This window comes from Eleutherodactylus coqui, chromosome 5, assembly GCF_035609145.1.
Source record: "Eleutherodactylus coqui strain aEleCoq1 chromosome 5, aEleCoq1.hap1, whole genome shotgun sequence".
NCBI classification, from domain to species: Eukaryota; Metazoa; Chordata; class Amphibia; order Anura; family Eleutherodactylidae; genus Eleutherodactylus; species Eleutherodactylus coqui.
In genome coordinates, this window is record NC_089841.1 from 150,411,880 (window position 1) to 150,424,600 (window position 12,721).

The 12,721-nt window shown below is 42.1% G+C and overlaps 1 protein-coding gene across 3 annotated transcripts in view; it reads right to left on the bottom strand.

Moving 5' to 3' along the window:
* RIMBP2 (RIMS binding protein 2) overlaps positions 1-12,721 on the bottom strand; it is a 345,228-nt gene that overhangs the window by 120,854 nt on the left and 211,653 nt on the right. The window lies entirely within an intron of this gene.

Genomic DNA, 12,721 nt, shown 5'->3' on the forward strand with positions numbered 1-12,721 from the left:
GACACCTTGACAGAATGAATAGTGTGTGGCACATAGGTTCCCCATTGCTATGCCCACGTGTGCAGCTCCTGATGGCGGTGGCACAGGATTATATTTCTCATTGCTTCTGTACAGCATTGTGGGCTATCGCCCCGCCCCTTTTAAAGAGGGTCGCTGCCTAGCCGTGCCAACCCTCTGCAGTGTGTGCCTGCGGTTCCTCCTCATGGCAGACGCACTTATAAATAGACATGAGGGTGGTGTGGCATGAGGGCAGCTGAAGGCTGCGCAGGGACACTTTGGTGTGCGCTGTGGACACTGGGTCGTGCGGGGGGGAGGAGGGGTTGGGCAGCATGTAACCCAGGAGAAGTGGCAGCGGAGTGTCATGCAGGCAGTGATTGTGCTTTGTTGGAGGTAGTGTGGTGCTTAGCTAAGGTATGCATTGCTAATGAGGGCTTTTCAGAAGTAAAAATTGTTAGGAGGGGGGGCCACTCTTGCCGCTATTGTGGCTTAATAGTGGGACCTGGGAACTTGAGATGCAGCCCAACATGTAGCCCCTCGCCTGCCCTATCCGTTGCTGTGTCGTTCCCATTACTTTCTTGAATTGCCCAGATTTTCACAAATGGAAACCTTAGCGAGCATCGGCGATATACAAAAATGCTCGGGTCGCCCATTGACTTCAATGGGGTTCGTTACTCGAAACGAGCCCTCGAGCATCGCAAAAATTTCGTCCCGAGTAACGAGCACCCGAACATTTTGGTGCTCGCTCATCTCTAGTGGGTGTAGATTAATTCTGTTCTTATCTGTCCAAAAGATTTTAGACTGGGAATAAGCAAGTACAACTCATTGTGGTTATTTATTAACTTCTGTGTTCTGGAAGAGAAAATCAATTTTAATATATATGATAATGCCACTTGTAAGTGATGAAAGCAAATCCAAGCGAAAATGAAGGTGTGAAGATTACTTCTCTGTGTTGTATCCCTATGTATGACAGTTTATATGGGCAGTCTGGTGCCGCACTGGACTTGCCAAAAGAAACATATCATATATTAAGTAATGCAAGCTCCAACAAATGAATGAAACATTACACAACCAATATCAGTGCTGCTATGTAAGCATATAGAAACTAAGGTAGTAAGTAAAAACTCTTAGGCCACCTGTCCACGGGCGGGACAGACCCCGCATGCAGAATCCCACAGCAGATTTTGTCCCGGTGCTCAGCCGGTGACCCATGCTTACCTGTCCGGCGTCTTCTTGTCTGTACTGCGGATGTGCTGGTCTGCGTTCCAGCACGCATGCGCAGTACAGAGGATGCCGCACCGTCACTATGGCGATGACACGGCTCCTGCGGCAATTCTGCAGTGATGATTTCAGAATGGCTGCGGGACGGACGGCTTCGAGTAAATCAACAGAGTACTCTTCGCCTCTTGTCCACAGATACAAACGTATAAAATGCTTGCAAAATTGATAGTCAGCCTTAGCTACATGTGAGCCGTGCAGCTGCACAAGGCGCTAACCACCATCTTGTACGGGGGGACACCAGGCTGACGAAGGCTATGGACGGTCGCACACCTTAGGTCCGTCCGGCCAGATGATCATCTTGTGGAGCTAAATGAATCATCCTCCTCCTGGCTCTGTTTCTTGCTCTCTGATGTTCTGAGGTCCCGATGCCAGCCGCTCAGGGACCCCGCAACACAATCACTTAGTTCTGCTACTTTATTTATGTTATAAGCTTAAACCTCATGCTATATTTATGTTATGAGCTTGGATCTGATACAGTATTTATTCACAAAGCTGTTATGCTGTGGGTATGCAGCTATCTTGCTGTAATCTGCACAAGCCTAATAGAGGCATAGTAACATAGTAACATAGTATGTAAGGCTGAATGAAGACAATGTCCATCTAGTCCAGCCTGTCTATCCTACTTTGTTGATCCAGAGGAAGGCAAAAAACCCCAAGGCCAGAAGCCAATTAGCCCTTTTGGGGAAAAAATTCCTTCCCGACTCCCTAATGGCAATCAGACTGTTCCCTGGATCAACCCCTAATAGTTCCTACCTGCCTATATACCCGGATTGACACTTCACCTAATATTTATATCCTGTAATATCCTTCTTCTCCAGAAAGACATCAAGTCCCCTTTTAAACTCCTCTATGGATTTTGCCATCACCACTTCCTCCGGTAGAGAGTTCCACAGTCTCACTGCTCTTACAGTAAAGAATCCCCTTCTATGTTGGTGATGAAACCTACTTTCCTCTAATCATAGCGGATGTCCTCTTGTTACCGTCGTGGTCCTGGGTGTAAACAGATCGCGGGAGAGATCCATGTGTTGTCCCCTCATGTACTTATACATGGTTATTTGGTCGCCTCTTAACCTTCTTTTTTCTAGAGTAAATAATCTCAATTTGGATAGCCTCTCTGGGTATTCCAGTCCCGTCATTCCATGTATTAGTTTAGTTGCCCTTCTTTGAACCCCCTCCAATACCGTAACATCTTTCCTGAGCACCGGTGTCCAGAATTGTACGCAGTATTCCATGTGAGGCCTGACAAGTGCCTTATATAATGGAAGGATAACGTTCTCGTCCTTCGCCCCTATACCTCTTTTAATGCACCCCAAGACTTTATTTGCCTTTGCAGCAGCTGACTGGCATTGGTTACTCCAGTTTAGTCTATTATCCACTAATACCCCCAGACTGCCTATCACTGCAATATACATCTTTTTTTTTAATGATGGGTGGTGAGGGGGCAAAAAAAATTCTGCACAGGGTGCGATCCAGTCTAAGGCCAGTGGTGTACAAATCTTGCCTCACCATTAAGTGGCCAGTCTACACTCATGTCAGTAGCAGCTCACTGCTACTCTATTAAAGTGGTTGTTTGAGGTTTTTTTTTTTAATCTGTCTTCCCTTTGACGAAACATAACAAAATATTTACCTCTGCTGGATCTCTGCATGTCTTGTGCCAAAGCCACGTCCTCTGTGCTCAGCCTGTGTTTTCAGGCTGCAGCAGCTTATTTACGGGATTTCGCAGGCTGTTGCAGTCAATCACAGATCTCAGCATTCAAATTCTGAATTCTGTGATTGGCTGCAATAACCTATGGCATCTTTTATACAGACTGCTTCAGCTTGTAAACTCAGACCAGACACACAGGAAGGACCTGCAACACAGAACATGTGGGGATGCTGGGAGAGGCAAGTATAGATTTACTATGCTATGGGAAACACAGATTTAACAAATTTTCTTTTTTACTTTGGACAACCATTTAACCCCTTAGTGACTAAGCCCGTTTGCACCTTAATGACCAGGCCAAATTTGGAAATCTGACATGTGTCACTTTAACATAGAATAACACCGTAAAGGTTTTGCATATCCAAGTGATTCTGACATTGCTTTTTCGCCACATATCGTAGTTCATTTGGTGGTAAAAATAGACCGATAGAATTTGTGTATATTTATTAAAAGTGCCAAAACTATGAAAAGTTTGAAAAAATCATCATTTTTCCAATTTTTAACTGCAATATCTCAAATATGTGCAAACATAATATTGAAATTTTTGATGAGATCTATATATTTCCATCTGTTTACTTTATTCTGGGTGCACATCGGAAAAACTTTCATTTTTTAACCATTTAGGAGACGTACAAATTTAACATTAATTACACTGGCCAACAAAAAAAATATTTTGGAATGTTTCCTTAACTTCATGAGTCAAATCTTACTAATTTAGGGGTGAGAAAAATGAATATGATAAGGAAAATTTTTTATTAGCTCTAGTTTCTGGTATATACAATAGGTTATTTTAACGGATTAAGTGAAAATGATACATTTTAATTACATATGCTAACAACATTGAAAGTGCATTTGAATTTTTTTTAATGACAGTTACATTCTAAGACTTCTAAATTGATGGAAGAATTCCTGGCGCATTGTTCGGTGTGAGGAGAATCACATGGTGACTTCATGAGATTGTTTTCTTTTGGCTTGCCTCTTGAAAGTGAGTTCTGGAGCGTCCCTACACACAGACCAGCAGTAATCCGCAAACATTGCTTCATTGCAACGGCCCTGATATCTTTGTTCCATTGCAGAAATATTCTGGTGGAATCCTTCTTCATGCTCATCACTGACAGCTCCACTACTAGGAGGGAAAAAGTCTAGGTGGGAGTGGAGAAAATTGATTTTAAGAGACATGTTGTATTCGAGTTGATGGTATTTTTCCAGAAGTACTACTGTCACCAACTGAGTGTAATCATCTCTTTTGTTGCCTAAGAATCCATAAATAACTCCCTTTAAGGCTTACCAAGCTTCCTTTTCTTTTTCCTCCAAAACTTGATTAAACGCAGGATCCTTTACAAGTTGTCGAATTTGTGGCCCAACAAAAATACCTTCCTTAACCTTTGCATCACTCAATCTAGGAAATTTGTCTCTTAAGTACTTAAATGCCTGTGCTTCCTGGTTCATACCTTTGTCAAAATTTTTCATAAAACCCAGCTTTATATGAAGGGGTGGAAGAAGAACATCTTTTGGGTTTGAGAGGCTCAGCAATGACATTTTTCTCAGTAGAGTCAAGGTTTCTTGCAGGCCAGTCCGCTTGAATGTAATGTGATTTCCTATCCCTACTGTCCCACATACATAAAAAGCAACAGTATTAAGTGTACTCCAGTTGCATTCCTAAGAGTATAGCGATGACTTTTAGATCACCACAGATTTTCCACTTGTGTTCAGCATATTTGATTGAATCGAGGAGGGCTGTCATGTTTGCATAAGTCTCCTTTATGTGAACTGCATGACCAACAGGAATAGAAGGAAGATGGTTGCTGTTGTGAAGTAATACAACTTTCAAACTAATCTTGGAGGAGTCTATGAATATACTCCATTCAGTTGGATCATGGTTCAAATTCCAACATTTCATCAAGCCATTCACGTCGCAGCAAACAACCAGATTGTTTTTCTTCTCAAAAAAAGGAAGCAGATCCCTCTGATGTTCTGTGTACTGTGAGACCCTGACATCACGTTGGAGAAGATTCCATTGCTGTAGTCTTGATCCTAGAAGTTACGTCTTCTCCTTTTGACAAGTCAAGGTCTCAAATGAGATCACTCAATTCCGCCTGACTCAGTTTGTGCGGTGTATCATCTTTTTCCTCAAAATCAGGGTCTTGGGATGTGGAAGGCTTGTTGGGTTTGTCTTTCATTATTTTGCTTGAAGGTGTTTTAGGCCCATTGCCCACTTGTAGAGAACTTGAGTGGCCAAAACAATGGAGAACCCCGACAAATGACCCTATTTTGCAAACTAGATCTCTTATCGAATTTATCTAGGGGTGTGCTGTGTATTTTGACCCCACAGTTTTTGAATGAATCAACGAAAAGCAGAAGGAAAAAATGATGATTTTCGTTTTTTTGGAAATTGTCATTTTAAAAACACTTTTTTTTGGACAACACATATATGAATGAAGACTTTCACCCAAAAATGGATTCCCCTGTTTGTCCCATGTTCATAAACATACGCATTGTGGCCCTAATTTTCTGTCTGGATGCACAACGGGGCCCAAACCGGACGGAGCATCAAACTTTAACTGTCTTTTAACTTTAACGTGATCGCCATTATCCACTGAATAACGGTGGTCACATGACCGAGGACCGCTCACCGCTCACAAGCTCTCAGTTACCTTTAGTAACCAGCAGCAAGGAGATTTAAAATTTCCCGGGCCCTCCCCAGCTTCTGCGCTTGCATCCGCCATTTTGGCGATGGGTGCAGATGGCAAACTTGGGGAAAGGTCCACAGATAAGGATCCCGTCAGGGGACATCACCAGTGGACTTAGTTAAGTAATTTTACCTCCCCTCATGGTTCGGATTCGTGACAGAAGGTGAAACTTTAGCTTTTTTTTAACTTTTACGTGATCTCCGTTATCCACTGGATATTTTGATCACGTGACCTATAACCGCGTCCTGCTGTCCGTCGCAAAATTTCCATTTCTATATTTCCATATCTACATTTAGTAGCCAGGTGCAGGGAGATTTTAAATTAGTCCGGCAATCTGCGGCTTTTGCGCATGCGTCCGCCATTTTGGCGAGGGGCGCATGTGCAAAAGCCGGGCTAAGGTCCGCATATAAATCTGGGGGGCTAAGGTACCTAATTTCATCCCTCCTCATGGATATGATCCATGAGGGAAGATAAAACAAACTTCTTTCTTTTTTTTTAACATTTTCTTCTATTTTTTTAAACTTTTACATGATTGTTGTTATCCATTTGATAGCAGCGATCATGTGACTCGGAACCGCATACAGTGACTCCCAGTGACAGCTCCCTGCTCTTGGCTACTAATACTAGCCGGGAGCAGGGAGTTTTTAAACTTCCCGGGCCTCTAGGCCGTCTGCATGAGCGCGTGACGTCATGCCATCTGGCGTGCAGACGCTGACATCAGGTCCTGGAGGACGAGTACGCCGAGGCACATCGCGGACGATGGGGGTAAGTATTCTCAGCTCCCCTTATGGATCCGACTTGTAATGGGGGGGGGGGGAATACTTTAACATTTATTTACTTTACATTCACTTTAATGTGATCGCCGGTATCCGGTAGATGTTTGGTAACCGACAGCATGGAGCTATTACGTCCATGTTTTTACGTCCTCGGGGATTAAAGCCCAGCTGACCAGGATTTAAAAACACCATGGGCTGGTTATTAAGGGATAAACCTACCCTCAGAATAAAGGCATCCATATATGTGTATGAAGTAACCTATACAGGCGGCCATAAAGCAGATTTTCCCTACTGCTATCCTCATCTAAAATCCCTTTAAGGTCCTATCTTCCTCTGTGCTTGTTATCTTTTTTACATACTGAAATCCTTTTCTTATGTACAGCACTCTGGAATTAATGGAAATTTAAAATAAATAATGATGGTAAAAGGATGGGGAAAAAAAGAGACGAGGTATTCAACGTGCTATCTCACAATTAAACATCACATTCCTAGATCACCCAAAACTTTTTTTTTTTCATAATAATTTAAAAAAATTCTTCTGTGTGTAGATATTGCTGTTACACACTTGTTATGGTGACCCCTGGTGTTATTTGATTCTCTCTGGGAACACTGCATGATGTGTCCAGTGTAGCTGGTCACATATACCCAGTAGCTCAGTCCCACTGCCCAAACCCTAGTACAGTGATTCTGCCTATTCTACAGGCCAGCCAATAAGACTCAGTGCACTAGAAGAGGCTTCTTCCACCGACATAGTTCACATTAGATAAAATGTTCAACAGAGGGCACCATAGCCAGTATAGAACAGCAATATCTAAACACAGAAATAGTTTTAAAAATTATTATGGAAAAATAGTTTTGCCTGATCTAACAGAGAAATGTAATATTTCATTGGGAGTCTATCCGTTTGAGAGAGCAATTCCAATAACAGGGACTGTAAATGTTATAGAATTGTTATTGGTGACCTTTTGTGATATAGGTGTAGGTTTACCAAAATTTTGTGAAAAACCCAAGACAATCTTGAACACGCTGTCACATGTTCAGGTTTTGTTCATGTTTTTGATACAGCTTTTGAAGTCAAAACCAGGGATGGATTCCAACGAAGAGAAGTAGTATCTGTCCTTTATACTGCACTTTGGCTGGGTTTCCACGGGGCGCTTTTGCCCAGGTCTCCATAGTGTTTTGGCAACGCTTTTGGTGTGCATTTTATGTGCATTAAAAAACTAATTCTGAAAACTGCATGTTTTATCACAAATCGCCACAGTTTTCAGCTGAACAGCTTTTACGTATAAAGTGCATGGAAACTAGTTAAAAAAAAACCCTGTGGAATTCCAGCCTCTCTTTCCTTTTATGATGCACACCTCATTTTGGTTCCAAAAACCACATCAAAGTACGTGAATAAAATCTGCACGTCTGACAGAACCATCATCAGATAAGGACAATTGAGTAATTAATTATTAAAATTACTTTGGTTACATATTGCGTTATTTTACCTATTTATATAAAGTCCACATATTTTACAAATAAGTCTTAACACCTTAGAAAGCTCATTCTTATTCCAATAACTGTAATGCAAAGTTGTATTTATTTTCTCTCTTAAGACATAGAAAATGCACAGTTCTCAAATGCAATTATGTCTAGGTACATTGGTATGATGTAGAGAACAAAAAGTATACAGAACATGTCACTGAAGGAATACAAATGAATATATTGTTATTGGTATTCTGCACCAATCAGTCTTCTGCTATCATTGTACTTGCAGCAATTATATCTGGAAACGTGTAACCCATGCCTAATATGTATCACATACTTTACATTTTAAATAATTTCCAGGCCCTGTATATTATATCTGGGTGGGCCGTGTTTAGTGCTATATAGTGAAGTGCAGCATGTTGGATTATAAGCTGTACAGAAGCCTCTGTGTCTTCAGTTTGAATCCACCAAAAGTCAAAAATATACTGTAAAACTGCAGTTTAAAAGAAAAATATTTATAAGTGTTATACTATTATTGTAATGTATACATTCTATGTAACTATTAATGTAAATATATTGTCTTATACTCTGCTGCACACTGGCAGCCTGTCCATGGTGTAGTGAACTGGCTGGGTGCGGTATATGCCGGCACTACCATGCCCTACCAGAGTACTACTGCAGCAGGAATGAGAGTTTCCTGGATGCGAGCCTGCAGGAGGAAGAGTGCATGAAGTTTTTAAAGGGGTTGTCCCGCGAAACAAAGTGGGTCTATACACTTCTGTATGGCCATATTAATGCACTTTGTAATGTACATTGTGCATTAATTATGAGCCATACAGAAGTTATCAAAAGTTTTATACTTACCTGCTCCGTTGCTGGCGTCCTCGTCTCCATGGTGCCGACTAATTTTCGGCCTCTAATGGCCAAATTAGCCGCGCTTGCGCAGTCCGGGTCTTCTGCTGTCTTCAATGGGGCCGCTCGTGCAGAATGCCGGCTCCGTGTAGCTCCGCCCCGTCACGTGCCGATTCCAGCCAATCAGGAGGCTGGAATCGGCAATGGACCGCACAGAAGCCCTGCGGTCCACAGAGAGAGAGGATCCCGGCGGCCATCTTCAGCAGGTGAGTATGAAGATGCCGGACCGCTGGGATTCAGGTAAGCACTCTCCGGTTTGTTTTTTTAACTCCTGCATCGGGGTTGTCTCGCGCCGAACAGGGGGGGGGTTAAAAAAAACAAAAAAACGTTTCGGCGCGGGACAACCCCTTTAAGGAACCTGTTGTTGGCCTGTGAGAGTATTAGGCCGGAGTTTCTCCACTGAGTGTGCTTGTGTGCTGGAAGCTGAAGCAAGTGATTATGAGTCCCTGTTAATTGTGTGGACTCTGTGAGACTTCATCCCTCAGAAGAGCAAACTTTAGAGACTGTGTGGGACTTCAGCCATGAGAAGCTGTGTGAGCTGTGTCAGACTTCAGCCCTGAGAGAGCTAGCGATCAGTGAATAGTGTTAGACTGACTGACCTATGGTCTGTGTCTGTTCCAGGCCTGTGAGGCCAGTGGATGGGTGGCAGCACTGGCAGCCTAAGGCAGCGTTTAGCCCAGTGGCTCCTGGAAGATAAGCCAAGTGATCGGAAAGTATTCTTCCTCTTTCATAAACGTAAAGTAACCTTCTGGTTTTGGGACAAAATTCATTCCAGGACCAGAAGAGGTATATAACCCACAGATGATCTTCCCAGCGGTCTCTCAGTTTCACCTAGACTGGGCAGACTCTGGAAGGGGGTAATCCCTCAGAGACCCACAGATGCACTGAAGAACAGGGAAAAAGTGTCAGCCACTTCGGAGGCAACCTGACTTTTGGTGGACTTGTGGAGTTTTGCAGTATCTCCAGAATGCAAAGAGCAGCACTTGAAAATGAACAAAAGAGTTAAAGCTGTTTTGTCATAAAAAAATAACCAAAAAAACCCAATACTTACCTATTCCTTCCCCATCAGTGTTCTTACCGCATCCTCTCCCCGTCTGAGCTACTGAAATCCCCCGGGTCAACCCACCTCCAGACGGCCACATACTCATCTTCCTGTTATGGAGCATCCATTCTCAGCATTCTCCTTTCGGCAGGTCAGCGTAGGTTATGTCACTAGTGATGTAATGTTCACTGACTAGCAGAGAATACTGAGCTATTGCCGAGACTACGCATGCGCTCTGTCTTGCCATGAGTGTTCATTGTCACATGTAACATAGCGTACATTGCCCTGCAGGAAGGAGACTGCCTGTGAATGTATGCTTTGTCATCGGAAGCAGAGGATCCAGACGGCTGTTAGGTGACATGTCCCGGGGGACTACAGTAGCCAGAAGATGGGGGTGGAGAAGATGTGGTAAGAAGACTGACCGGGGAGGAATAGGTAAGTATTGATTTTTTTTTTTTATGACAGAACCCCTTTAGCTTTTGCAGTTTTTAAGTGCTTTGTATTACCAAGTGTTCCCCCAAAGAAGTATTCACTAAGCAGCCCTTACAAGTTCCTTATGTTTATGGCCTTAAACTATTATGTGTAAGGGAGTTTTGACAATGAAAGGATTGGAGCCAGTGCTGATGAGCACAATATGCATGCAGTATTTGGAAATATAATGAGATACATTATAAATAATGGATAATAAATGGTGTACTGACGGGCCAGACAGTACTACAAAACGCGATTCCCGAAAGGTTAGGAGACTTAGGACGCTATGTAAAATGTAAATAAATGTGAAGAAAAAAAGAATGTACCGATTTTAAAATCTCATGTAACCATATTTTATTCACAACAGAACATAGAACACATATCAGAAGTTTAAGGTAAGCCATTTTTCCATTTTATTCAAAATATATATGTATATCATTTAGAAATTGATTGTAACAACACATCTCACAGAAGTTGGGACAGGGGTAACAAAAAGCTGGAAAAGTAAGTGGTACTAATGAAAAACACCTCAAGGTTTACTTTTCTAGTTAGTCACATGACTGTGTTTAAAAAGAGCACGTTAGAGAGGCAGAGTCTCTCCGAAGCAAAGATGGTCAGACATTCACCTATCTATGAAAAACTGGGTCTAAAAATTTTGGAACAATTTCCGAAAAATGTTCCTCAAGGTAAAATTGCAAAGACTTCAATTTCCCATCATCTGTACGACATAATATCATCAAAAGATTCCGAGAATCTGGAGAAATTCATGTGGACAAGGCCGACAATCAATATTGGATGCTCGAGATCTACGGGTCCTCAGGCATCACTGCATTAAAAACAGACATGATTCTGTAATGCAAATCACTGCATGGGCTTAGTAATACTTCCAATAGTCATTGTCTGTGAACACAGTTTGCTGTGTAATCTCCAAATGCAAGTTAAAAATGTATCCTGCATAGAAAAAAACATATATCAACATCATCCAGAAACACCAGTCTTCTCTGGGCTAAAGCTAATTTAAAATGGAAAACTATTCTATAGTCAGATGTATCAAAATTTGAAATTCTTTTCGGAAACCATGGACGCAGTGTCCTGCGGACTCAAGACAAGAGGGACCATCCAGCTTGTTAACATTTCACAGTTCAAAAGCCTGCTGGCATGGGGCTGCATTAGTGCCCATGGCATAAGCAGCTTACACATCTGGAAAGGCATTATCAATGCTGAGTAGAAGTTTTAGAACAATATATGCTCCCATTCAGACAAAGATTCCTTCAAGGATGCCTTATATATTTTAGCAAGACAATGCTAAACCACATACTGCATTTATCCCATACATCCCATACATTATGGCTTCGCAGAAGAGTACGGGTGCTGAACTGGCCTGCCTGCAGTCCCGACCTTCACCAACAGAAAACACTGGGTGCATTATGTAATGAAAAATCCGGTAAAGAAGACCCAGGCCTGTTGGGTTGATAGATCCTACATAACACTAGAATAGGACAACATTCCTCTTCCAGAACTCAGCAATTGTTCTCCTCAAGATGTTTACAGACTGTTATAAAAAGAAGAGGGGATGCTACACAATGGTAGACATGGCCCTGGCCCCGTGCCTGTGAGATATGTTGCTTCCATCAATTTCTAAATTAGTTTTTTTTACTCAAATAGAAAAATGTTTCACTTTCACCATCTGATATGTGTTCTATGTTCTATTGTGAATAAAATAGGATTATATAAGATTTACGAATCATTCGCTTTGTGATAGATGGCTGAGAGGTTCACCATTTTGTCTGTATTTTCTGTATTTTTATCAGCTGAGAAGATGCTATACTGTGTCTCTAATCTAATCCTCTGGGGGAAAGGAACATCGCCCCCCCCCCCCCCCCCACCTCCACAAGAATTGAAGGAGCAGTGCTTTGTGTCCATAAACTGGTCAAACTGGTTCTAGCCAGCAGAGAACTTATCTAGGAATGTCTTTGTGTAAAGGGACAGGAAATGGCTGTCTGGAGAGAGAAACAGGAAGTATTTCCTTCGGACAACAAGTCAAGAATGAATACAGCAGGCTCAAGGGAAGCTCTTCCCGGGTGAATGATCTCACAGCTACCTCACAAATACCTCCCTATGAGAATGACCTATCAGCACACTAAATAATGTAACTGTATCCTAAATTACCTAACTTCCTATGTTGAAACCTTATTTAAACTTTTACCCGCCTAAATAAAGGTTAGAATCTTTTGGGACACATGATGCAAGATGTGTGGTCTTTGAAAGGCTCTCCAGGCCTGCACATTATTCTTATCTTAATATGGCACCCACAGTATATCGAATAGCGAAAATTGCGCTTACAGCTTCTTTTTTACTTTACTTTAATTAACACTTTACA